Here is a 27,664-nt window from a genome sequence, read left to right as displayed (position 1 = left end):
CTGCCTTTGGAGCTCGCCCCTTGTAGCTCAGCAGCTAGGGCACCAGATACATACACTGGAGCTGGCGGGTTCGAATCCAGCCAGTGCCTGCCAAACAACAATGACAACTACAACCAAAAAATAGCCAGGTGTTGTGGTGGGCACCTGTAGTCTCAGCTACTTGGGAGGCTGAGGTAAGAGAATTGCTTAAGCCCAAAAGGGTTTGAAGTTACTATGAGCTGACACCACATCACTCTACTGAGGCTGACATAGTGAGACCCTGTCTCAAAAAAATAAATAAATAAATAATAGGTGGCTCCTGTGGCTCAGTGGGTAGGGCGCCAGCCCCATATACCGAGGGTGGCGGGTGCAAACCTGGCTCCAGCCAAACTGCAACAAAAAGTAGCCAGGCGTTGTGGTGGGCACCTGTAGTCCCAGCTACTCAGGAGCCTGAGGCAAGAGAATCGCTTAAGCCCAAGAGCTGGAGGTTGCTGTGAGCTGTGACGCCACAGTACTCTACCGAGAGTGACAAAGTGAGACTCCCTCTCCAAAAAAAAAGAACTGCCTTTGGATTTCTGTGATTTTGGTTCAGCCCTTCAGAGTCAGCTTGGGAGAGGGGCTCCTCTGGGAGCTTAAGCCTCGGGATAAGATCCATTCCTGGGTGCAGCTGAGGTAGGGGAGATTCTCCCCTACCCCCAGAAGCTGCTGCCTCTCTCCCTCTCTCCTCCCAACCCCAACCTCCCTATCAGGACTGTAACCCCTCTGCTCCCTCCCCAGCCTAGGCAAGAGCAGCTGCAGCTAACATGGACCAATATGGGCCAACAGGGGCACACCCATTTCCAGGAGCTAAATATGGTGCCGATAACAGTCCCCAGGCCTGGCCCTGCCCAGGATGGAGCACCCCAACACCCCAGCTGTCCCAGCCTGACTCATTCTCTGAAGGTGGGTAGTCTCTAAGTGCAGCTTGTGGGATGTAAGTGTGATGATCAGAGCTGGGAGTTCCATAGGGGACCATAGCTGAGTCCCTCCTCTCTAGATTGTTTCTCCTTCAAGTTACTGAGGGTGGTGTTGAGAGCCGACTGACCTGTACTGTGCTGACCACTTCACATGGACAAGCCCATTGAATTCTCATCGCAGCCCCTGGGATAGCTCCTGTTATTACCTCTACTTTACAGATAAGGAAGCTGAGGACCAGAGAGCTCAAGTGACTTGCATGATAAGGTCACACCTGAGTAAGCACCTGAGCCAGGCCTTGAACGCAGGAAGTCCAGTTCCAGGAGAAGCCTACACAGCATATGTACAGAAGTGGGGCCCAGTGCATGTTAGGATTGCTGTGTGTAATATGATTTTATCTTCAGTTGCCAAGTACTTTTACCTCTGATTTTGTTCTCCCCGTGACCTGTAGGGTAGATTTCATTACTTCAGTCTTATTACACTTTCACATGGAATCAGCTTATAGATGAGGAAACTGAGGTTCAGAGAGGGTAAGCAACTTGCTTAGTGTCACACAGCTGGTAAGTGGGAAGTCTCATGATTCTTAGTCAAGAGCCTCCCACTCATGAGGGATCACAATGTGTTACAGAATTTAAACATCCTGAGTGTTCTTATTTTATGAGTCTAGATTCAAATCAGTCATAACCCAATGTCAAAAGAGTTGAAGAATTCTCCCCCACATTCATCCAACCTTGCTCCAGACTTGATTCCAGGATCTCTGGGGTTGCAGTGGTGGAGATGGAACCACAGATGAATAAGCCATGACCTGGGAACCAGAATGCAGTGACACTTGAGAGGGCTCTGTCAAGGTTTGAGCAGGTCATCCTTCCTTGTAGGGCAGGGCAGGGCTGGGCTGACTTCCAGTTATGGGTCTATCGCTCTTTTGTGCACTTAGGACATGGCCCTGCTCTCTCTGGACATCAGGGCATCATGAGGGGGAGGACTGCCTGGCACAGTGACTCCAGGTGGCTCCAGGAGGAGGCCCGGGACCCTCTCAGGTGAGTGGGAGGCTAGGTAGTTACACTCCTTCCTATGGCTTATCCAGAGGACAAATGGCCCTCCCAAGGACACTCCTGCACACCTGTCAAAACTAAACCCAGGGAAAGATGCTATGAATGACCATGGAGAAAAGCTGTAGCTTCCTGAGGGTTAGATTGTCACAGGGGCCACAGAAATGAAGCCAGTGGCTGCAAGCACAGGCCTTGAGGTCCAAAGACAGGAGGTTGACTTCTGGCTCTGCTACCAGCCCGCTGTGTGACATTAGCCAAGTTATCCAGTCTCTCTGAGCCTCAGTCTCTTCATCCATAAAGTGGGGATAATATTTGGGGGGAAGCAGCTCGGTGCCCGTAGCTCAGTGGTTAGGGTGCTGGCCACATACACCCAGGCTGGCGGGTTCGAACCCGGCCTGGGCCTGCTAAACAACGACAACTACAACACACAAATAGCTGGGGGGCGGCGCCTGTGGCTCAGTGGGTAGGGCGCCGGCCCCATATACCAAGTGTGGCGGGTTCAAACCTGGTCCTGGCCAAACTGCAACAAAAAAATAACTGGGTGTTGTGGTGGGCACCTGTAGTCCCAGCTGCTTGAGAGGCTGAGGCGAGAGAATGCCTAAGTCCAGGAGTTGGAGGTTGCTATGAGCTGTGATGTCACAGCACTCTACCAAGAGCGATAAAGTGAGACTCTGTCTCTAAAAAAAATAAAAAAAAAAAAAAAAACAGCTGGACGTTGTGGTGAGTGCCTGTAGTCTCAGCTACTTGGGAGGCTGAGGCAAGAGAATTGCTTAAGCTCCAAGACTTTGAGGTTGCTGTGAGCTGTGACACCACAGCACTCTGCTGAGGGCGCCATAATTTGTCTCTCTCTCTCTCTCTCTCTCCATATATATATTTGGGGGGGACCTAGTGCAGAGCCCAGCAGCTGTTCTTTCAATGAATCATCATTGAAGCTGATAATCATATCATAGAGGGGGGCAGCACAGAAGTTGCCACTTATGAGCACCTACTATGTGCCAAAGCATGCCTGCAGCACAGAGTGGGTCCTCATACCAGTGCTCTGTGTGTGTGTATAAATCTTTATCTAGAAGCAGAGAACAACCACCCTGGTGTTTCAGGGAGGATGACTGGACATGGGTTGGATTAGTGCTGAGTAAATACTTCTTTCTGTATTTTGAATTTTGAATAATGTGACTGTTTCTCTACTTTAAATTTACATGAATGGGTTCATAACCCAGTCAAGCCCCCAACACAAAATAATTTTTTTTTTTTTTTTTTTTTTGTAGAGACAGAGTCTCACTTTATGGCCCTCGGTAGAGTGCCGTGGCCTCACACGGCTCACAGCAACCTCCAACTCCTGGGCTTAAGCAATTCTCTTGCCTCAGCCTCCCGAGTAGCTGGGACTACAGGCGCCCGCCACAATGCCCGGCTACACAAAATAATTTTTAAAAAATTTTCCTTTTTGAGGCAGAGTCTTACTCTGTCACCCTGGGTAGAGTGCTATGGTGTCATAATTCACAGAAACCTCAAACTTTTGGGTTCGAGTGATCCTCCTACCTCAGCCTCCTGAGTAGCTGGGACTACAGGTGCCCACCACAACACCTGGCTAGTTTTTTATTTTTAGTAGAGACAGGGTCTCACTCTTGATCAGGCTGGTCTCGAACTCCTGAGCTCAAGCAGTCCACCCACCTCAGCCTCCCAGATTGCCAGGATTACAAACATGAGCCACCACACCCAGCCAAAAATAAAAAAATTTTAAAAAGAAAGAGGAACAGTAATTAAAAAATTAGAAAAATAAAATTTACATTAAAGTTAGACTTGCCAATTTATCATTTGATTCTCAAAATGTTCTACAAGAGACGGTGGCACCTGTAGCTCAAGTGGCTAAGGCACCAACCACATACACAAGAGCTGGTGGGTTCGAATCCAGCCTGGGCCTGTCAAACAATGACAACTACAACCAAAAAATAGCTGGGCATTGTGGCGGGCGCCTGTAGTCCCAGCTACTTGGGACACTGAGGCAAGAGAATCGCTTAAGCCCACGAGTTAGAGGTTGCTGTCAGCTGTGACGCACTCTACCCAGGGTGACAGCTGGAGGCTGTGTCTCAAAAAAAAGAAAGATCTACAAGAGAGAGGTAGGCCCCCACCCATTTGGCAGACGAGGAGGAGGCAGAATAGTGATGTGACTTCCTTCTGGGTACGGCAAGGACATGGTAGAGCTGGGACTTGGACCAGCAGGGCATTGGTGCTGCAGTCCCCACAGCTCTAAGCATGCTGCTTGCCGGCTGAGGTCTGGGGCTGTGCTCTAAAGGAGGGACCCCCTAGGCCTTAACTAATTGGGACAGCACCTGCAAGTCTTCAGTCTGGAAGATTTTTACTGGCTTGTCCTGAGAACATGCCCCACAGGCCTCAGTTGTGCAGAGGGAGGGAATAAAAATAGCCAGGCTGAGAGGCCAGAGCTGGGCTGTGGGCAGCCGGCGTGCCTTTCCCATGACAAGGGTTCCAGACAGGAGCGTTCTTTCTTGAGCCGTCCTGTGTGGCAGGACTGGGGCTGGGTGCCCAGAGGCAGCATAGCTGGGTACAGCTGCTCCTGCCACAACCCTCCCCTGAGAGCTCATAGCCTGGTGGGAGGGACAGATGTGTCCAGTGCAGCACCTGAGAAGGCCAGCAGTGCAGCCTGCAAGGGAAGCCTCTCACCTACCTGGGGGACTGCAGAGAAAGCGGACACACTGGAGAAAATAGATATTAAGCAGAGCATTCCTGGAAGTGGCACCAGCATTTGCAAAAGCAGAGAGGAGACACGAGCTTGGCCTCTGAGAGAAGTGCAAGCAGCTGGGTACATCAGGTGATCGGGGTGCCTGTAGGGCGAGGGTGCAGAACTGGGCTGGGAAAGCAGGCAGCCTGGGATTACAGGGGTGACAGGAGCCATGGGAGGTCATGAACAAGTGTCAGTGACATGATCTCTCCATGCCGAGATCCACAGCCTTACTTCCTTCAGCAAAGTCTCCTTTGCCAAATAAGGTAACATTCACAGGTTCCAGGGACTAGGGGCTACCCATCTTTGAAACTCTACCTCTAAAATAAACCATTTCTATAGATTCTCTGTCCAAGGGCTTCTAGGAGCCGCAAACTAAGACAACTCCCACTTTAATCCTGGTCCCCAGGCTCCTGTCCACAACCCCAGCTCCAGATCCCTGGCACAGCCTATCTGCTCCGGAGATCTTAGCTTACTTACCCTCTGACCTTGGGTGACTCCCTGGTCCCTTCTGGACCTGGGTTTTCTCCTATGACAAAGGAGGGAAGAGCCCCCCAAGGCATCGATAAGCTAGTTGGAGAGTCAATGGCATAAAGTAGCTGGCACATAGTAGGCCTGTTGGAAACAAGATCTGTTGTTGTTAGTCACCACTTATTGTAGCTCTTTGTTCCCTCATCTGCAGAAAATAGTAATTATAACCACATGCTCTGCCGTCACCCTGAACTGCCAACCCCCTTAGGAGCAAAAGAACTTTGTTTTGTTTCTTTGTTTCCTGGATGCAAAGAGACAGTTGGCTTCTCCAAGCCTGGAGCAGGCTGACAATTGTCCCAGCCAACACTCACGCTGCCCAGAAGGTGGCTGAAATTTTGAGGTGGTGCACGAAACCGCTCTTCCAAGGAGCCAGGAGTACCTTCACCTCAAAACCAATAACAATTCCAGGCTCTGTGCCAGCCACCGGGGTAATTAGGCCAGTTGGTTTCAAGGCAGAAATTCCAATAGTCCCTGCTATGCTATAAATCGAGCCACGGACGGGAGGTGTGGTGACTTGTCAGCAGTTTCTCCCTCAAGGCAAGGCCTCCTCCGCTGCCACACACAGCCTCACCTCCACTTGACTGCAGAAATAAAGGAGATGGTGCACGTTGGATTCTCTGTGATCACTGTTTGATACTTAGTCCATGTCAACTAGGCAGGCAGAATGCGTTTTTCTAGCATTTTTTTCAAAAAAAAATATGTGAAATAGGAATTTTCACATAATTCCTGAACAGGTTTTGTTGATGGTGGTGTTTGGTTTTGTTTTTGTTTTTTTTCCATTTATTATTTTTTATTTTTTTTAGAGACTGTCACCCTAAATAGAGTGCTGTGGCATCACAGCTCATGGCAACCTCCAACACCTGGGCTTAGACAATTCTCTTACCTCAACCTCCCAAGTAGCTGGGACTACAGACACCTGCCATAGCACCCAGCTATTTTTTTGTTGCAATTGGGCTGGGGCAGGGTTCGAACCTACCACCCTTAGTATATGGGGCCAGTGCCCTATCCACTGAGCCACAGGCGCCGCTCTTCTTTTTCCTTTTTTTTTTTTTTTTTTGTAGAGACAGAGTCTCACTTCTTGGCCCTTGGTAGAGTGCCGTGGCCTCACTCAGCTCACAGCAACCTCCAACTCCTGGGCCTAAGCGATTCTCTTGCCTCAGCCTCCCGAGTAGCTGGGACTACAGGCGCCCGCCACAACGCCTGGCTATTTTTTGGTTGCAGTTTGGCCGGGGCCGGGTTTGAACCCACCACCCTCGGTATATGGGGCTGGCACCTTACCGACTGAGCCACAGGCGCCGCCCCTTTTTCCTTTTTTTTTTGAGACAGAGCCTCAAGCTGTTGCCCTGGGTAGAGTGCTGTGGCATCACAGTTCACAGCAACCTCCAACTCCTGGGCTCAAGCCATTCTCCTGCCTCCAACTCCCAAGTAGCTGGGACTATAGGTGCCCGCCACAATGCCTGGCTATTTCTTGGTTGCAGCCATCTTTGTTGTTTGGCGGACCCAGGCTGGATTCAAACCTGCCAGCTCAGGTGTATGTGGCTGGTGCCTTAGCTGCTTGAACCACAAGTGCTGAGCTCTCTTTTTCCTTTTTTTTTTTTTTTTTGTAGAGACAGAGTTTCACTGTACCGCCCTCGGGTAGAGTGCTGCGGTGTCACACGGCTCACAGCAACCTCTAACTCTTGGGCTTACACAATTCTCTTGCCTCAGTCTCCCGAGCAGCTGGGACTACAGGCGCCCGCCACAATGCCCAGCTATTTTTTTTGTTGTTGCAGTTTGGCCGGGGCTGGGTTTGAACCTGCCACCCTTGGCATATGGGGCCAGCACCCTACTCACTGAGCCACAGGCACCGCCCTCTTTTTCCTTTTTTAATTTTCTTTTTCTTCTTTCAATTTTTGAGACAGAGTCTGACTCTGTCACCCTGGGTAAAGTATCGTGGCATCACAGCTACAGCAACCTCAAACTCTTGGGCTCAAGCAATCCTCTTGCCTCAGCTTCTAAGTAGCTGGGTCTACAGGCACATGCTACCACGCCCGATTAATTTTTCTCTTTTTTAGTAGAGATGGGGTCTTGCTCTTGCTCAGGCTGGTCTCAGACTCCTGAGCGCAAGGTATCCTCCTGCTTCAGCCTCCCAGAATGCTAGGATTATAGCCATGAGCTACCTCCCCCAGCTTGTCATTCAAGACGTAAGATGAAGGAAACCTTCCTTTCAGGAACAACTGCGCAACTTTTACTCAACAAGAAGAACTGCAGAGCCTTCTAGTGCCTTCCTTCATCTTTCTCCCTGGGGCACCTGGAACTCACCCTTGAGGCGACCCCTTCCTAGCAGTGAGGGCTTAGGGTGTGGGCTGTGAGTACAGCTTCTTATATTAGGAACTGTGGATGGGAGAAGCCCGGCCACGTGGAGAATTGATGACCAGGCTTTGGAACCAGTGGCCTAAGTTCCTGTCCCAGCTTTGCCACTTCTTGGCTATGCAACGTTGGGCAAGGTTGTTATTCCTTTCTGCTTCTATAAAAAGAGATAACAGTGGCAACCACCTCGCAGGCTGGGAGGATTTGATCTATACATATGTGTAGTCTTCAGAAGCTCACCCGACATGTAGTGATCACTCAGCAAATGCTAGGAATTTGAACCTGCTGAGGGAGCCCCTCACTAAGCAAAGTGGGCTAAGTAATTCAGACAACCTGAGGACAAGGATACCACTTTGCAAATGAGGAATCAGGCTTCAGAAGAAATGACCATTGGTAGCATTATTCCCGATAGTCCAAAGGTAGAAGGAACACAAATGTCTATCAACTGATGAAAGGATAAATAATATAGGGTCTATACAGATAGTGGAAGAGTTTCCAGCTTTAAAGAGGAAGGGAATTCTAAAAGAAAAAGAAAAAAAAAGAGGAAGGGATTCTGACACATGCTACAACAGGATGAACTTTGAGGACATTATCCTAAGTAAAATAAACCAGTCACATTTGGGCAAATACTACAGATCCCATGTACATGAGATTCCTACTGGAGGAACCTCATAGACACGGAAAGTAGGATGGTGGGTGTCAGGGGCTGGGCAAGGGAGGAATGGGGAGTTATTGTTTAATGGGCGCTGAGTTTCAGTTTCACAGATGAAAAACTCCTGGAGATTGATCGCACAACAATGTAAATGTTGGCTCAGTGCCTATGGCTCAAGCGGCTAAGGCACCAGCCACTTACACCTGAGCTGGCGGGTTCGAATCCAGCCCGGGCCTGCCAAACAACGATAACGGCTGCAACCAAAAAAATAGCCAGCGTTGTGGCGGGCGCCTGTAGTCCCAGCTATTTGGGAGGCGGAGGTAGGAGAATGGCTTGAGGCCAGGAGTTGGAGGTTGCTGTGAGCTGTGATGCCACAGCTCTCTACCTAGGGTGACAGCTTGAGGCTCTGTCTCAAAAAAAAAAAAAAGAACAATGTGAATATACTCAACACTGAACTGTACACTTAAAAAGATTAAGGCAGGAAATTTTACATTATGTATATTTTACCAGAATTACAAATTTAAAAGAAAAGAAATGAAGCAACTTGCCCAGGTCCCTCTGATGGGAGGTCTCGAGAAGCAGAATTCAGATCCTAGCCTGAGAGTGACTCCCTGCCATGAAAACTCCCAGCCATGTCTCTATGAGTAAAATGAGTAAAATTCAGGGGAATTAGGTGGCTTCTGGAAAGGAAAGACTTTGCTGAGAAAAGACACAAGAACTGACCTGAGAGAGAGAAAAATTCAGGGGGCATGAAGTGAAGAGAGTGGGTGTCAGGTGCCTCTGCTGTGTGACCCTGGGCACACCTTTCTCCCTCTCTGGGCTTTGAGTGGGTCTTCACTCTTATATGAGGGTTAGGTTGGGAGAGCATCCAGTTCTTTCAGCTCTGAGGTCTAGAGTGGAGTGAGACTGGATACGTAAGCACACTGTAATAGCTCTAATAGGCCCCAGGATCCTGTGGAGTGCTGGGATTGTCTTCCCTCTGGAAAGCTCACAGTCAATGGGTAAGGATAAATTCCAGACAAAAACTAATCCAGCAAACGTTTTCTGAGAATCTACCATATTATCAAGCTCTGTTGTAGGCCAGGTCCCCACTCTGGGGCAGACAGCCTGTTGGGGAGCACAGGCAATAGACAAGAAACTAAATAGGAATAGATCAAAAGAAGAAACAAACACAGGGGCTGGGGGCAGGAAGAATTCCTGGTGGAGAGATTGCACTCTGGTTAGGATCCCAGAAAGGCACCCTGAAAGAGGTGACATCTCTGCCAGGCCTTGAGCCTGGCTCGCAAGCCCTTACCAAACACAGGTGCTACGGATAAAGAATTCAGGGTGGCGCCTGTGGCTCAGTGAGTAGGGTGCTGGCCCCATATACCGAGGGTGGCGGGTTCAAACCCAGCCCCGGCTGAACTGCAACCAAAAAATAGCCGGGCGTTGTGGCGGGCGCCTGTAATCCCAGCTGCTCGGGAGGCTGAGGCAGGAGAATCGCCGAAGCCCAAGAGCTAGAGGTTGCTGTGAGTCCTGTGACATCATGACACTCTACACAAGGCGGTAAAGTGAGACTTTGTCTCTACAAAAAAAAAAAAAAAAAAAAGAATTCACAGGCCCAGTCTTGTGAGGAGAGACACGTGGCAGCAAACATACCCCAATCTGCACAGTAGGTGCTGTAGCAAGCCAGCCACATTGGACACCAGGTGTCGGGAACCAGCCCTCACCACGCATGAGCAGCCCCAGTGCTCGGTGGCGATGAGGGAATGGGGAAAATAAAGACAATAGAAACAGAGTAGAAAATAGCCGGGCGCCAGTAGTCCCAGCTACTCGGGAGGCTGAGGCAAGAGAATCGCTTAAGCCCAGGAGTTGGAGGTTGCTGTGAGCCGTGTGAGATCACGGCACTCTACTGAGGGCCATAAAGTGAGACTCTGTCTCTACAAAAAAAAAAAAAAAAAGAAACAGAGTAGAATTTATTTTTTTTTTTTTTGTAGAGACAGAGTTTCACTTTATGGCCCTCGGTAGAGTGCCGTGGTGTCACACGGCTCACAGCAACCTCCAACTCCTGGGCTTAGGCGATTCTCCTGCCTCAGCCTCCCGAGCAGCTGGGACTACCGGCGCCCACCACAACGCCCGGCTATTTTTTTGTTGCAGTTTGGCCGGGGCTGGGTTTGAACCCGCCACCTTCGGTATATGGGGCCTGCGCCCTACTCACTGAGCCACAGACACCGCCCAACAGAGTAGAACTTATAGAATAGGCCCGGGAGGTCAACACCCTCAAAGGTCAAAGACCTCAAACTCCGGATGCACTCGATTTTTATTATTTCTCTTGATTAGTTAATGGGTATTTGCAACAACAGCATCTCTGCATTTCTCCTGCCCTAATTCTGGATTACCCACCCAATAACCCTTTAGCTATTTTTATTACTTTTACTCCTTAAGATACTTATCAATCACAAACAGGATTACAGAAAGCAAAGGGCATGGGAGCATGGACTTTGGAGCTGGATGCCACCCAGTTAATCCTTTGCTTCCTGCGGGGCAGATTACTTGCTGCGTTACCCTTACTCATTTTCAGGAGCCGGGAGGAACAAAGCTGAATCCTCTTATCTCACACGCATAAGAACTAATCTTTCTTTCTTTTTTTTTTTTTGGTTTTTGGCCAGGGCTGGGTTTGAACCCACCACCTCCAGCATATGGGACTGGCGCCCTACTCCTTGAGCCACAGGCGCCACCCCAGAACTAATCTTTCTTTCTTTGTTTTTGTTTGTTTGTTTGTTTTTTGCAGTTTTTGGCCAGGGCTGGGTTTGAACCTGCCCTCTCCAGCATATGGGACCAGCACCCTACCCCTTTGAGCCACGGGTGCCGCCCAGAACTAATCTTTCTTCCTCAAAGAGTCAGCTGCATGTGTTGTCCTAAAACGGATCCCCAAGCCCTTTCAGGCCCCCAGCCTGGCCCTTGCAGGCCTTTTCCTGAAATCCTTTAATGTACATTCCAAGTTGTCTCATGAAACCCCCAGTATAGTGTATTCTTTTTGGAGGTTCATGTCCTCTCCCATTATCCTGCATACCCGACCCTGATCACACTACCTTTCCCACAATCATTCCATTGTTATCTTAATCTAACTCTATTCCCATAATAGTAACTTCCCTAATGTTCACCCACAAGATGCCATCACAAGAGTCCTCATAAGCTACGGGGGAGGAGAAATTAGGGCAGCAGAACATCTTATGACAGATTTTCTCATTGAAAAGGACACAGGGGGCCAGGTGCGGTGGTTCACACCTGTAATCCTAGCACTCTGGGCAGCTGAGGCAGGTGGATTGCCAGGACTCACAGGTTTGAGACCAGCCTGAGCTAGAGGCTAAAGCAAGACCCCATCTCTAAAAATAGTCGGGTGTTATGGCAGGCGCCCGTAGTCCCAGCTACTAGGGAGGCTGAGGCAAGAGAATTGCTTGAGCCCAAGAGTTTGAGGTTGCTGTGAGCTGTGATGCCAGAGCACTCTACTGAGGGTGACAAATGAGACTCCTGTCTCAAAAAAAAAGAAATAATAAGAAAGGAAGGAAGGGACACAGGAGCTGAGCTGGGTTTTGGAGGATGAACAAGTTTCTCAGGGCTGGGAAATGTGTCCCAAGGTTGGGGGAACAACATGAAGGTGCATGGTAGATGGACCCTCTCCTGGGTATTATACTTTGAGGGACCATCTTTCTGCTTCTGAAAATGTTGACCAAGATGAAAGAACCCAGTAAGTGAGGTGAAGGCTATGTTAACCAGTTTGATGTAAGCATTCCAAACTATATATAAAATCAGCACCTTGTACCCCATAAATGCATTAATGTACACAGTTATGATTTAATATAAAAATTGTTTTTTTTTATTTTTTTTTTTGAGACAGTCTCACTATGTCCCCCTCAATAGAGTGCTATCACATCACAGCTCACAGCAACCTCAAACTCTTGGGCTTAAGCGATTCTCTTGCCTCCGCCTCCCAAGTAGCTGGGACTACAGGTGCCTGCCACAATGCCTGCTATTTTTTGTTGTTGTTGTTGTTGTTGTTGTCATTGTTCTTTAGCTGGCCCATGTGGGATTCAAACCCGCCAGCCTTGGTGTATGTGGCTGGCGCTGTAACAACTGTGCTACGGGCCCTGAGCCAATAAAAAAATTGTTAAAAGAGAAAAAAAAAAAAAAAGATGAATGAACGCTTGAAGGGGCCGCTGGGTTATGGAGGTCCAGGGCCCTGGTGGAGAATATATCTGTGATCAGGAGAGGTGGGGCGGGTGGCCGTTCCCACCACCAAGGTCTCCCAGTCTGAGCTGAAAGGGCCTTAGGGATTGGCCACCCTACCTAACTTTTCCATGTGGGACCCAGAGGCTCATAGAAGGAGAATCACCTGCTGTGATTGAGGGCTCCAGGATTTGTGTGTGCCAGGAGGTTGGGGGTAGGGGAGCATCTTTTCACTGAAAGTTACTTCTTTGTGGAAGATGTCGGCTTCCTGCCAAGGATATTTAAGCATTGTTATCAGACGATGAAATAATTATGTCATGTAAATATAAATATAATTTCCATTTTAACAAGTATTAATTATATGTATTCTCTCTCTCTCTTTTTTTTTTTTTTTTGTAGAGACAGTCTCACTTTATCATCCTCGGTAGAGTGCAATGGCATCATAGCTCACAGCAACCTCCAACTCCTGGGTTTAGGCTATTCTCTTGCCTCAGCCTCCTGAGTAACTGGGACTACAGGCGGCTGCCGCAATGCCCAGCTATTTTTTTGTTGCAGTTTGGCCGGGGCTGAGTTTGAACCCGCCACCCTCAGTATATGGGGCCGGGGCCCTGCTCACTGAGCCACAGGCGCCGCCCAATTACATGTATTCTCCCTATAAACACCATAGCCTCATTAACTGTTAGTAGCAATTCTGTGTGATAGGAATGATTAAAATGAAGTTGTAAGTAAATCTTTGGTGCTCTCTGATCTTTATATGTAGTTCATTCAATTTTTTTTGAGACAGAGACTCCCTCTGTTGCCCCAGGCTAGAGTGCCCTGGTGTCGCTAAACTCCTAGGTTTAAGCAATCTTCCTGCTTCAGCCTCCACAGTAGCTAAGACTACAGGTGTCTGCCACTATGCACTCCCCTTTTTTCTATTTTAGTAGAGACAGGATCTTGCTCTTGCTCAGGCTGGTCTGGAACTCCTGAGCTCAGGGGATCAGCCTGCCTTAGCCTCCTAGAGTGCTAGGATTAGAAGTGTGAGCCACCTTGCCGGTCCTCTTCAATGTATACTGATTCTGAGCACCTGCTGTGTGTGAGGCCCTGTTCAAGGGGCTGAGGGGGCATCTGTGGACAAAGTAGACGGATCCCTGCCTTTCCTCTCAGAGTTTACTGTTAAATAGGGGAGAAAAGCCACAAATAAATACACAAGTATGTGGTGATTAGTGCTATGAAGAAAAAATCAGGTGACCCAGAGCAGGTGCGTGTTGTGTTATTTATGACCACAGAAGATTTTTAGGGACGTAGCATTTGGAGTTGAAAGATAATGTCCTTATTTGATTAAAAACCATTTCTAGGGCTGGGCACGATGGCTCATGCCATTAGTCCCAGCACTTGGGAGGCTGAGGCAAGAGAATCACGTAAGCCCAGGAGTTTAAGGTTGCTGTGAGCTATGACACCATGACACTCTACCAAGGGTGATAAAGTGAGAGTCTGTCTGAAAAAAAAAAAACCAAAAAAAAATTCTAACTCCTTCACATGATAAGTGCCCAGACAAAGGGCACTTCTGGGCATGAAAGAGCAAACAGTGGAGAGGCTGTATGTCGTTACAAGGATGACAAGTCCTCAGGGCTGAGGTTGGGAGGCGAATGTGGTGTCTGGCTGTCAGGCTCTGCAGAGAGGTGTCAGCTTTGCTTCCTCCCCAGGTCTGCAAGGGAGAAGGCTCACTAAACGGTGGGAGGGGCTTCATGTAGTAGGCAGAGAATCGAGAGATTAGTGTTCACTCCTAGAGGTGCTCTCCTAGTTCAGAGCTGTGGAGGTCAGCTCAGAAAGAGGAATCAACTTTCTTGAGGTTGCACAGCTGCTAAGTGACAGCATTAGACTCACACCCAGGGTGTCTGACCTTAGCCTGCCGGCAAAGCCATTTCTGAAGTAGATTCAATGGGGCAATGCACCAGCACTCTGGCTCAGGCTGCAGGGGAGCGATGCAGTGTAGGATAGAGTGACAGAGGAAGGCCATGAGTCAGCTGGGGACACATGGGGGCAGGGCCTCACCAGCAGGCAGCTGGACCCTCAGGGAGAAAGGCTGAGATGAGGGGAAAGAGACTTGGGTGTCATTCCATGCTGTGTTATTTACGGCTGCAGGAGTGGACGAAACTGCCCCTGGAGCATGCGGAGTGACAAGGGGCAATGGAGAGGTGTCAGGGTTTAGGCAGTTGTCTTGTGTTCTTGGTTGTCAGACTCTCCAAAAGCCAGGCAAGTGTGAAACAAAGTTTATTGAGGAAAATAAAGATAGGTTTACTGGGCGAGAGTAAGAAAGATACAAGTTTACAGAGCAAGATACATTTGCCACAGACAAGGAATGGACCACCTGGGAGCAATAAAAAAGGCTGTAGTAATTGTCTGGGGTCCTGTTTTATAGTGCCTGGATTGGCTCCTCCTGTGGGTCAGACTTTACCAGGGAACCACTTAGATGGACAGTTAATTACATGATAATTAGCCTTGGGTTACTCTAATCCCAGTCACTTTCCAAACCCTTGAGCTGCCTGGCCCATGGGGGTATCCCCCGTTCCCCAGGTGTGGCAGTTGCTCAGCGCCTGTGGCTCAGTCGGTAGGGCGCCGGCCCCATATGCCGAGGGTGGCGGGTTCAAACCCGGCCCCGGCCAAACTGCAACCAAAAAATAGCCGGGCGTTGTGGCGGGCGCCTGTAGTCCCAGCTGCTCGGGAGGCTGAGGCAGGAGAATCGCTTAAGCCCAGGAGTTGGAGGTTGCTGTGAGCTGTGTGAGGCCACGGCACTCTACCGAGGGCCATAAAGTGAGACTCTGTCTCTACAAAAAAAAAAAAAAAAAAGGATTAAGGCAGGGCAGCAGCAAGATGGCTTTCTTCCCAGGTGGGGCAATTGCTCAGGGCAGAACCCAGGCCATGCACCCACTTAGGAGAGTCTATCTACCTAACAGAGGGAGAAAGGGAGAGGGGACCAGGAGATGGGGTGGGTCGGAGCTGAGTAAGGAGGGCTGGTCATGGCTATTGATGCTTACTGAGTGTTTACTGTGTTCTGGGCACTGTTATAAAGCCTCTGTGTGGGTTGACTTACTCCTTCACGACAACCCTTTGAGGTAGATACTATTATTATTACCTTCATTTTACAGGTGAGGAAACTGTGAGGCTAAGAAACTTACCCATGTCAGTGAGCTGACAGGTGGAGCCTGGGTTCAACCTGGTGGCCCAGTCTGTGTGCTTAATCACCATGATACCCTACTTCTGGGCCATAAGGTTGCCAGTGATGTTGATTTCCTATGGATTGGGTGGAGGAATACAAATGGGGAAAAAGCCATTATTCCTTGGAACAAGTTTGAAAGAATAATGACAAGACTTAACATTTACACAGCATTGTAGAGTGTCCAGGGGACAGTCATACTGCCAATTTGGTTTGGCCCTTCATACAACTGAGGGACATTATCCCTCCATCATTTCATATGCTAGGAAGCCGAAACCCTACAAAGGTCAGTGAGCTACTCAAAGTCACGTCAGGAGCTGTGTCAGAGGTTTGACCTCAACTGTTCACCTCTAAGAGGAGGGTTGTTAGGGAGGGGTGCAGGCCTAGGGTGATGGAGAGAGAAGGCTGTGACAGAAGGGCCAGTTGGTCACCTTGGCTGACAGCATCTGAGCTGAAACGCACGGGTAGCATTCTAAATGAGGGTATTGGTCCTGTGGGGGAGGCCATGAGGACTTATCTGGTGGGGGATTATCTGGGCATCATTCATTTAAAAGTTGACACAGGATGAAATTTTTTTTTTTTTTTTTTTTTTGCAGTTTTTGGCTGGGGCTGGGTTTGAACTTGCCAATCTCCAGCATATGGGGCCGGCGCCCTACTCCTTTGAGCCACAGGCACCGCCCCAACTCAGTATGAATTTTTTTTTTTTTTTTGTAGAGACAGAGTCTCACTTTATGGCCCTTGGTAGAGTGCCGTGGCCTCACACAGCTCACAGCAACCTCCAACTCCTGGGCTTAAGCGATTCTCTTGTCTCAGCCTCCCGGGTAGCTGGGACTACAGGCGCCCGCCACAACGCCCGGCTATTTTTTTTTGTTGCAGTTCGGCCGGGGCAGGGTTTGAACCCGCCACCCTTGGTATATGGGGCCGGCGCCTTACCGACTGAGCCACAGGCGCCGCCCTGAATTTTTTTTTTTTAAGAGACCGAGTCTCACTTTGTCACCCTCAGTAGAGTGCCATGGCATCATAGCTCACAGGAATCTCAAACTCTTGGGTTCAAGCAATCCTCTCACCTCAACCTCCCGAGTAGCTGGGACCACAGGCACCCACCACAATGCCTGGCTATGTTTTGTTGCAGTTTGGCCGGGGCCAGGTTTGAACCTGCCACCCTCAGTATATGGGGCCAGCACCCTACCCAATGAGACACAGGTGCCTTCGGACTCAGGATGAATTTTAATGAAACAGTGTGGCACAATAGCAACAACAGGGCAGGAATGAGATCCTGGTGCTGCCACTTAGTAGCAGTGTGTCACCTAACCTGTCCAGAGCCTCAGTGGTGTTTCTAAATACAAATGGAGATAATCTCTCCCCTCCTGGCTATTGTGGGGGTTAATGACAAAGTGAATAAAGTACCTGTCATGTAACTTGGAGTCAGTAATCAGGAGCTGTTACTGGTGGTGTCAAGTGACAGATAAGCGTTTATACATATTCTTTTTGGGGGCGCGGGGAGACAGAGTCTCACTTTGTCGCCCTTAGTAGAGTGCTATGGCTTCATAGCTCACAGTAACCTCAAAGTCTTGGGCTCAAGAGATTCTCTTGCCTCAGCCTCCCAGGTAGCTGTGACTTCAGGTGCCTCCCACAATGCCTGGCTATTTTTTAGAGACCTGGTCTTGTTCTGCCTCAGGCTGGTCTTGAAACTGTGAGCTCAGGCAATCCACCCAGCCACGGCTTTGGCCTCCTAGAGTGCCAGGATTATGGGCGTGAGTCAACAAGCCTGGCCATATACATATTCTTTTATCCAAGTGCTGCTTCATCGAAATTGTTTTCAAATTTCATACACATACACACACCCACAGAGGAGTTTGAAATCTTTGCTGTGCAGATAGGGAAACTGAGGCCCACAGAGGGAAAGACCCAAAGAGACCTGGCCCTGCTTTCTGTCCGTCGGCGTGTGCTGTGTGACACCACAAAGCATCCAGGCTCAACCTCATCCCTGCTGTTCATTATGCTATTATCTAGGCATCATTCATTTAAAAGTTGACTTAGGATGAATTTTAATGAAACAGTGTAGACATTACAAAATCACTGCCCCGGCTGGCATTCACCAGAATCCTCGCTGGCATCCAGAACATCAAAGCGAGAGGGCACTGGGGGTTGTCATCTTCCCCCCTCACTGCTTTGCATATGTGCCGGGGGTTGAAGAGCCATGGCAGGTGTTCTTGAGACTGGAGAAATGACATGAATCATCTCAGACATACACAAGAGACCAAGATGGTTTCCTTGTAGAAAATGCCAGAGGAGGGTGGCGCCTGTGGCTCAGCGAGTAGGGCACCGGCCCCATATGCCAAGGGTGGCGGGTTCAAACCCAGTCCTGGCCAAACTGCAACAAAAAAAATAGCTGGGCGTTGTGGCGGGCGCCTGTAGGCCCAGCTACTCGGGAGGCTGAGGCAAGAGAATCACGTAAGCCCAAGAGCTGGAGGTTGCTGTGAGCTGTGTGACGCCACGGCACTCTACTGAGGGTAGTAAAGTGAGACTGTCTCTACAAAAAAAAAAAAAAAAAAGAAAATGCCAGAGGAGGGTGGTGCCTGTGGCTCAAAGGCGTAGGGCGCCAGCCCTCTATGCTGGAGGTGGCAGGTTCAAATCCAGGCCCAGCCTAAAAAAGAAAGAAAAAGAAAATGCCAGAGGAGGCCAAGGGGATGGAGGGATAGGTAAATGCACACCTATTGGGCTCAGTGCCCGCTATCTGAGTGAAGAGCACACATACAACTTTGATTCAGTCTGTACAAAAAACAAAGTATATAAACAAAACATGCGTATCCCCTAATGTTCTGAAAAAATTTTTAAAGTGCTATAAATGTAAGTGGAAATATTAAAAAAAGAAAAGAAAATGCCAAAGGGAGGGCGGCGCCTGTGGCTCAGTGAGCAGGGCGCCAGCCCCATATGCCGAGGGTGGCGGGTTCAAACCCAGCCCCGGCCAAACTGCAACAAAAAAATAGCCGGGCGTTGTGGCGGGCACCTGTAGTCCCAGCTACTTGGGAGGCTGAGGCAGGAGAATTGCCTAAGCCCAGGAGTTGGAGGTTGCTGTGAGCTGTGTGACGCCACGGCACTCTACCGAGGGCAATAAAGTGAAACTCTGTCTCTACAAAAAAAAAAAAAGAAAATGCCAAAGGGAGTGTTTACTGCTTCCACACCAACTTTGATTTAACACTGGGGTCCCCTGGCTGCCTTTGCACTCCCTAGGCCCTCAGGAGTTCAGCTCAAACGTCCAAGAAAGCTACTGTTCTCCTGAGTTTAATTCAGCTGGTGTCCACACAGGATCATCAAGGAAGGTCTCCATGAGGGAAGCTGTTATTAATGAGGAAACAAACACATAAATAAAATAATTTCAAACACTGATAAAAGCTGTGAATAGGCTGGGCACTGGGTCTCCTACCTATAATCTTAGCCCTCTAGGAGGCTAAGGCCAGTGGATGCCTGACCTTAGGAGTTCAAGACCACTCTGAGCAGGAGTAAGACCCCCTCTTTACTAAAATTAGAAAAAACTAGAGGGGTGTTATGGTGGGCACCTGTAGTCCCAGCTACTTGGGAGGCTGAAGCAGGAGGATCTCTTGAACCCAGGAGTTTGAGGTTGCTGTGAGCTATGACACCATGACACTTTACCCAGGGTAGACAAAGTGAGACTTTATCTCAAAAAAAAAAAATGCAGATAAATAAACAAAATGGGGATTGCGCCTGTGGCTCAGAGGAGTAGTGCGCTAGCCTCATATAACAGAGGTGGCAGGTTCAAATCCAGACCTGGCCAAAAACTGCAAAAAAATAAAAATAAAAATAAATAAATAAGCAAAATGGGGTCGGGGAGCACATCATGACCTGGAAGGTTGGCTACTCAAAACTAGGCTGGAAACTAGACTCTGAAGCTCCATTATCTTCCCCTCTTTTACTCCAGATTGCCTTGAATTTCTCATTCCCTTCCCATCCTCTTCCTCCTTTTCAGAATTTGCTTTCCAGGAATACAAGGATGGCCCCTGTCTGGCACAGAGCCAGGCCCAGAACAGGTGCTCAGAAGATCCTGATTAAACTACTGTACTGTGATTTATGTTGAGATTCATTCACCTGGGATGAACATTTAGCAAATAAAATTAGGAGCCAGCTGATGAAGGGAGAGAGCTGTTTAAAGAAGACCCCAGAGGTCAGAGCTAGGAGGTTGGGCTCCAATCCTGTTTCCAGCAAGAGGCAGTGTAGTTTAGGGGAGTCAGAAGACCTTGTCCACTAACACCCAAACTTGGGTGAAATCACTTACATTCTCTGAGCCTCAGTTTCCTCACCAGTGAAATAGGGATAATAATGCTTTGTCTCAGGATTCTTGTGAAGAACAAATAAAATGATTCCAGAGAAACACTTTGTAGATAGTCTATAAATGACAGTCCTTCTGGGTCAGCCCCTACAGCACCTCCAGCATGTAGTGTCCTGACTATCTAGCGTCTGTTTCTCCTGTAGCCTGTGAGCCAGTGCGGGAACTTTGCCTGCAGGTTCTGAACAGAAAAACAGTGCCTGGCAGCTAGGGTGCACAGTAAGTAAACCGATGAACAAATGATCCCAGGTAAATCATTCCCTCTCTGGACCTGTTTCCTCTAAGTGGGTAATCTTCCTGACTCCTTTCTTTCTGCTGTCTGTGATACTTTAATTATTTACTTTTTTAGAACAGGCCTGGGAGTCAAATCTAGGAAGGTGGGTGGATATGAAGAGATTGTGATTAAAAGGTTAGTGCACATTTTTGGTTCCCAATTTTTAATCTTCCAGAATTTCATTACTTTTGCCTACTTAAAAAAAAAAAAGTCATGACACATTTCTTTAGCTTGTCTTCCGGTTTCTTTTTATTTTTTTTAATTAAAGTCTTTATTTTAAACCGCCCACTCCAGCCATCCCAGGGCATTGGGAGAAGGGGGCGCGGACAGGTGGAGCAGGTGCCACACAAGAAGGGGCCCCGCACCGGGGACTTGCCTGCAGAGCCCCACTTTCCAGCTAGGGCCTGAGGCGGGGGCGGCTGTGGCACTTGGGGTTTTTTTCCCCAGGACAGCCCCACGCGGCTCTCAGCAGGGGGCGTCTCCTCTCCGAAGCCCGCACACCAGGTAGGCTCCCGCTTGCAGCCCTCTCTCCTCCCGGTGGCTTCCTCCACCCACGCCTGGCCGCGGGAGGAGAACGCTAGACCGCCGCTCCCAGCCGGAGCCAGTCCCCGGGGGCGCTCAGCCCACCTAGAGCCCGCGTGCGCCCGCGCCCCAGCCGGAGAGGCGGGGCAGGGGCGGGCTCGGCCGGCGCTGATGTAATCCCGGCGCCTGGGCGGAAGGATATGGAGCGCGCCCCTGGTTGGCGGGGCGCTGAGGCCAGTTGCCGGGTAACAGAGCGGAGCGGCTCCCGGCGCGCCGCCTCCCGCCCTCTGCCGAGTGGCGCTGGGACCGCCGCTGCTTTACGTAAGGCGCAGGCCAGGGCCGCCCGGCGCTCGGCAGCCGCCCGCAGCCCCTCGCAGCGAGAGGAGAGGCGCCCCCGCCGGCTGCCGCGCCGCCCGGCAGCCTCAGCAGGTACCGCGGGCAGGGGCGGGCGGCGCAGGGGCGGGGGCTGGGGAACCCGGTGGGCGCGGGCTTGGCAAACCGACTGGTGGCCGCCTAGGGGCTCTAGGGCCGGCTGGAGGGAGGCCGGGCCGCCGCCGCCGGGCCGGGGGGCTCCGCGAGGACCTTGGGCGGGCCCCCGGCCCACCCTCGCGGTCCCGGCGTGCGTGCAGCCGGGCTGCGGGCCCGGGGCTCCGGCTTACTGTAGTCCTCCGGGGCGGCGGGTGGCGGACGATGAGTCCGCACAATGGGCCGGCCATCGGCTGCCTCCCGCCGGGGCTGGTGTCGCTGCGTCGGGGGTGGCTCTTTTGGGGGGCGGCGAGGCGGGGTGCTTGGACGTGAGTCTGGGGCGCGAAGCCTTGAAGGCGGACGCGGGCAGGAGGCTTGGCCCGCGGGAGGCAGCCGACGTCCTGGGCAGCGGGGCCGGGCCGGCTAGCTGGGCCTCCCGCTCGCGTCCCCTCCGTCTCCCTCCCCTCCAACATTGTCCTTTTGGGGCCCGGGGAAGGGAAAACCGCGGGGAGGGGGAGGAGGGCTTGCGGGCGGGCGGGGCCCAGCCGGCCGGCTGAGTGACGGGCGCGCCGGCCTATGGCGCGGGGGGCAGGTGGGGCTGGGCCGGCCGCAAGGTTCGGCGAAGGTTACCAAAGAAGACAGGCCCGCAAAGTCACGGCGCGCTGCCGCCGGTGCGGCCGGGCCCTGGCCCTGGCCCTGGCTCTTCTTCAAGCCTGACCTCTCCGGGATTCGCTTCCATAGCATGCGTCTGCAGCCTTGTTTTCTGGAGCTCACTGCTTCCCTCTGGAGAGGCGAGAGTTTGTTGTGTTTGAAATGCTTCTTGTTGCCTCAGGGTTTAACTGACAACACGTCGTGCCCAGATGACAGGGCCCCCTAGGTCTTGGTAGCAGATTTCCAAGTCATGGCAGAATTCGGTTTTGATCTCTTTTTTTGCCACTTTCAGTTTTTGTTTTCTATAGGCTAACTATAAAAATTTAACCCAGTAAAACCATAATTGGGGGTGTTTAAGTGAAATGACATGCTATTTGGAATAATTTATACAGATGTGATTTTTGGTAATAATCACTTGGGTTGGTGGATGTTTTGACCCATCTTCCACGTTCCTAAGAATGTGTTTTACATTTCTGGGGTTGCTTATTTTTTTCAAAAAATGGTGGTAGAAAGTTTTAAGGGAATTAGGACAATTGGTTTTGATACTAAGTGATGTGGGTGAAGCTATACAGTGAAATCCCCCAACTAGATTTCTCCTATGTAGTATAAGACCCATTCCAGAACACTTTGACCGTTGGTAGACTTTAAATTTAAAGGGAGCGGTGAGAATGTATCACTCCACATCCTGAAGGTCAGATATTCTCTGTCAGTTATTTTGGATTAAACCATTCTTAAATAGGTCTCAGAATTTTTGTCGTGTCTTTGTGACAAAAACTATTTCTGGCCTGGTGCAGTGGATCAAGTCTATAATCCCAGCATTTTGGGAGGCTGAGGTGGGAGGATTCCTTGAGGCCAAGAGGAGACCAGCCTTATAATCTGTGGAGACCCTGTCTTTGAAAATAATTAGCCAGGTGTGGTGGTGCATGACTGTAGTCCAAGGTAACTCGATAGGTGGAGCCGGGAGGGGCCTGAGCATAGGCATTTGAGGTTGCAGTGAGCTATGATCACGCCACTGCGCTCCATCTCTAGGTGATGGAGAGAGACCCAGTCTTAAAAAGAGAAAAAAGCTTTTTCTGAAATTTTGCCTTCACATACCTATAGAAGCTCCTTGCAATGAATGTGTCCTATATCCTAGATTCAATTACTGCACTTGCTAAATAATTCTTTTTTTTTTTTCTTTTTATTTTGAGGCAGAGTCTATTTTGTCTCTCTCAGTAAAGTGCTGTGGCATCATACCTCACAGCAACCTCAAACTCTTGAGCTCAAGCGATTCCTCAGCCTCTCTAGTGGCTGGGACTACAGGTGCCCAGTACAACGCCTGGCTATTTTTTGTTGCAGTATCATTGTTTTAGCTGGCTTGGGCCGGTTTCGAACCCACCAGCCTTGGTGTATGTGGCTGGAGCCATAAGCACTGCTACAGGTGCCCAGCCAAATAATTCTATTTTTTTTTTTTTTTTTTTTTTGAGACAGAGTCTCACTTTATTGCCCTTGGTAGAGTGCTGTGGCATCACACAGCTCACAGCAACCTCCAACTGTTGGACTTAGGCGATTCTCTTGCCTCAACCTCCCGAGTAGCTGGGACTACAGGCACCCGCTACAATGCCCGGCTATTTTTTTGTTGTAGTTTGGCCGGGGCCGGGTTCATCACCCTCGGTATATGGGGCCGGCGCCCTACTCACTGAGCCAAAGGCGCCACCCAATAATTTTTTTTTTTTTTTTTTTTTGCAGTTTTTGGCCAGGGTCAGATTTGAACCTGCCACCTCTGGTATATGGCGCCCTACTCCTTTGAGCCACAGGCATCACCCCAATAATTCATTTTTAATAGTTAAAAAACTGCTTCAGGCTCAGTGCTTGTAGCTCAGTGGCTAGGGCACTGGCCACATACCCCAAAGGTGACAAGTTTGAGCTGGCTGGGCCTGCCAAACAACAACTACAACCAAAAAACAGCTGAGCGTTGTGGCAGGAGCCTGTAGTTCCCGCTACTTGGGATGCTGAGGCAAGAGAATTGCTTAAGCCCAAGAGTTAGAGGTTGCTGTGAGCTGTGACGATACAGCACTTTACCAAGGGCAATATGGTGAGACTCTGTCCAAAAAAAAAAAAATCCTGCTTCAATTTTGGGTATAATGGTTGGTTTTTATGTAAGCCTGTTTTGTCAATGAAATGCCAGTTTGGCCACTGAAGCATCAAAGGGAGGGGAAGACATTACTTGTAAATATTTAATTTTATAGGAATTGGGATTTAGAAGTACAGGTGTTTTTGTTTGCTGTAAAGAAAAAGTCTTGGCTCAGCACCTATAGATCACGCAGCTAAGGCGCCAGCCACATATACCTGAGCTGGTGAGTTTGAATCCAAACAACAGTGACAACTACAACCAAAAAATATCCAGGTGTTGTGGTGGACGCCTGTAGTCCCAACTGCTTGGGAGGCTGAGGCAAGAGAATTGCTTAAGCCTAGGAGTTGGAGGTTGCTATGAGCTGTGACGTCACAGGACTCTACCCAGGGCGACAGCTTGAGGCTCTGTCTCAAAAAAAAGAAAAAGAAAGAAAGAAAGAAAAAATCTTTAGTGGTGTTAATGTATGGCAGATGTCACCCTTGGTAAAGTGCTGTAGTGTCGCAGCTCACAGCAACCTCAGACTCTTGGGCTCAAGCGATTCTCTTGTCTCGGCCTCCCAAGTAGCTGGGACTACTGGCATCTGCCACACCACCTGGCTTTTTTTGTGTGTGTGTGTGTGTCACAGTTGTCATTGTTGGTTAGCTGGCCCGGGCCAGGTTCAAAACCTCCAACTTTGACGCCATAATGACTGTACTCAGGCACGGAGCCAATAACTAGCTTTTTTGTTAATAAGTTGCAAACATTTATGAAAATGAAATGAATTTTTAGCACTTCTTTAGTATGTAAATCAAATTGTATCATGCTCACCACCCCAGGTATATACCAGAGCTTCTCAACATTGCTGCCCTTTCCGTTGCCTTTGAGGGACTTGACGTGTATGTTGGTAGGTGTGGGCTTCCTCCTACAAAGATTTTCTTTCCCTGGAGGCAACACCACCTTTCTCCAATGGTGGAGAATTAGTTTTAAAGTGTTAGGAAGTCACTGAGATCTTTGCCATCTGGCCCCTCTGACTTTTGGCTTCATCTTTTACCACATCTGTTCTTGTCACCTTATATGTCAGCACGAGACCTCTCGCTGCTTCACGATTGTCATTCCTTACTCTGAGATAGCCTTTCCACCTTTCTCTTCCTATCAAAATCTTGACGACGACGTGGCTTAAATGCTGCTGCTTCTGCAACCTGATTTTTTTTTTTTTTTTTTTTTTTAGAGACAGTTTCAGTTTGTCGCCCTCGGTAGAGTGCTGTGATGTCACAGCTCACAGCAACCTCCAACTCCTGGGCTTAGGTGATTTTCTTACCTCAGCCTCCCGAGTAGCCGGGACTACAGGCGGTCGCCACACGCCTGGCTATTTTTTCATTGCAATTTGGCCGGGACTGGGTTTGAACCCGCTATCCACGGTATATGGGGCTGGCACCCTACTCACTGAGCCACAGGCGCCACCCCTGCAACCTGATTTTTACAATTACTTCCTCATCATTTTTCTCTGACACAGTGCTTACCTGGTATCTCCACTCATTTACTTTTTTGCTTATGACTTTTTAATTTATTTACATGAAGTTCTTTCCTGAGTTATAAACTCCTTGAGAAAACAGAGGAAAATCTTACTCATTACTGATTCCCTCTGGTATATAGGCTTTTACATAAGACTCATTTGTTAAATATTTGAATTAACTCAGAATTACTTTATGGTCTCTGATTTCAGCAGAAGGGGAGTAGAAAGGCTTTATATAAGAACTCTGTGAATCCACATGACACACTTAGAATGGGGCCCAGTGTATAGCAAGTACTCAGTAAGTGGCAGCTTTTAGCTATTAGTTGGAGCAGGCCTAGAGAACAGTAAGGGTTGGGTAAATTGATTGATTGAATATGCTGGTTTATTATGACAAGAGTCCACAGATTTATCTCTAGCGAGTGTGTAAAGAAAAAAAATAAGGCTGGGCATGGTGGCTCACACCTGTAATCTTAACACTCTGGGAGGCTGAGATGGGTGGATTGCCTTAGCTCACAGGTTTGAGACCAGCCTGAACAAGAGAGATCTCGCCTCTAAAAATAGCCCAATGTTGTGGTAGGCGCCTGTAGTCCCAGCTACTTGGGAGGCTGAGGCAAAGAGAATCGCTTGGGTCCAAGAGTTTGTGGTTGCTGTGAGCTGTGACGTTACAGCACTGTACTGGAGATGGCAAAGTGAGACTGTCTCAAAAAAAAAGGAAAAAAAATGATCTTGTTTCCAACTGCACCTATGTTCTCTGAATAGTTTTGGGGATAAATTGGAGAGTGCTTTTGCATAAACAGATTCATGACAGTGGTCCTAAATTATTCTGAAGACAGGCAGGCCTATCTGTAGATGAGCATGTGTTTTGCATGTGGCTTAAGTCAGTGGAAAATTGATATTGCTGAACTTTACATTGTATAGTACTTTATATTTCAGTAAAACAAATGCTTTCACTTTAATCTTTTTGTTTTTTTTTGTAGAGACAGAGTCTCACTTTATGGCCCTCGGTAGAGTGCCGTGGCCTCACACAGCTCACAGCAACCTCCAACTCCTGGGCTTAGGCGATTCTCTGGCCTCAGCCTCCCGAGTAGCTGGGACTACCGGCGCCCGCCCCAACACCCGGCTATTTTTTTTTTTTTTTTTTGTTGCAGTTTGGCCGGGGCCGGGTTTGAACCCGCCACCCTGGGTATATGGGGCCGGCGCCTTACCGACTGAGCCACAGGTACCGCACTCACTTTAATCTTATATCTTATAATTATTCATTAAGCAGTAGACTCCTATTTAGTATTTGGAATGCTGAAGAAATTTCCTTGTTGATATCTTCCCCCAAACTCCTCCTGTAGATAGGTCTTCTCCACACTTCTCTGTGTCTTCTGGCTTATGGGCAGTCTTGCCCCCAGGCTAGAGAGGGAGCAGATACGTGAGAAAAACAGCTATAATTTAAAAACTTTTAATTAAACATTTAGTTACTGTATTTAAGTTTATATCATTACCTATTGAGTAAATCCCTGGTCTGATCAAACTGTATCCAGGAGCTTTAAAAAGGTGGGTTCTACGGCAACATGAATGCCCTATCTGCAGCCGAAGAATGTATTGGAGGCTACTTATGTTGGCTGTCTCTGATTTTGTTTTAATCATTGGAAATCTATATCTTCCTAATAAATCTCAAGTTAAAACTTGCCCCAAAGATTTGCGCATAAAGATTAATAATTGCAAAAAATGCTTGAGTGTGTGAGTGTGTATGTGCAGACCTGCATGTGTGCAGTTCTAATGACCGTGACAGGGACTGGACAGTAGTCTTCAGTAGTGCCTACTTGGGGGAGATGAGCCACTCAGTAAATGTTTAAATAAAATGAGTCAACTGTGGAGGGAAAAATACATGGGGATAAATAAGTGTAAAGAAATATGCCTCAGTGCGTTTTTCCAAGATGCTGGGGTTTTTTTGTTTTAGTAATATGGTTGTGTTACCTTAATTAAGTGGTTCTCAACCTTCCCTAATGCCCCAGCCCTTTAATACAGTTCCTGTGGGTTGCGATCCACAGGTTGAGAACCACTGCCTTCATTATTGTGGTGGGGGGAGGCAGTGTTTGAAAGAGTAGGGATTTAGTTTCCCTTTCAGCCAGAAGTTTGTTTCTAGCATAATTATATTTTCCAA

The 27,664-nt window shown here is 49.0% G+C and overlaps 1 protein-coding gene across 6 annotated transcripts in view; it reads left to right on the top strand.

Annotated features, from left to right (window-relative positions):
- The first annotated feature begins 21,088 nt into the window (after window positions 1-21,088).
- Window positions 21,089-27,664, top strand: part of KIAA0232 (KIAA0232 ortholog) — an 81,185-nt gene continuing 74,609 nt past the window's right edge. For 4 of the 6 annotated variants that reach the window (XM_053567478.1, XM_053567477.1, XM_053567476.1 and 1 more), the window contains exon 1: window positions 21,089-21,220. The gene's annotated coding sequence lies outside the window, so the exon portion shown is untranslated. The remainder of the gene's footprint in view (window positions 21,221-27,664) is intronic. The other 2 variants (XM_053567472.1, XM_053567475.1) reach the window with 2 other exon arrangements.

Source organism: Nycticebus coucang, chromosome 17 (assembly GCF_027406575.1).
Source record: "Nycticebus coucang isolate mNycCou1 chromosome 17, mNycCou1.pri, whole genome shotgun sequence".
NCBI classification, from domain to species: Eukaryota; Metazoa; Chordata; class Mammalia; order Primates; family Lorisidae; genus Nycticebus; species Nycticebus coucang.
This window is presented reverse-complemented; position numbering and strand designations above follow the sequence as displayed.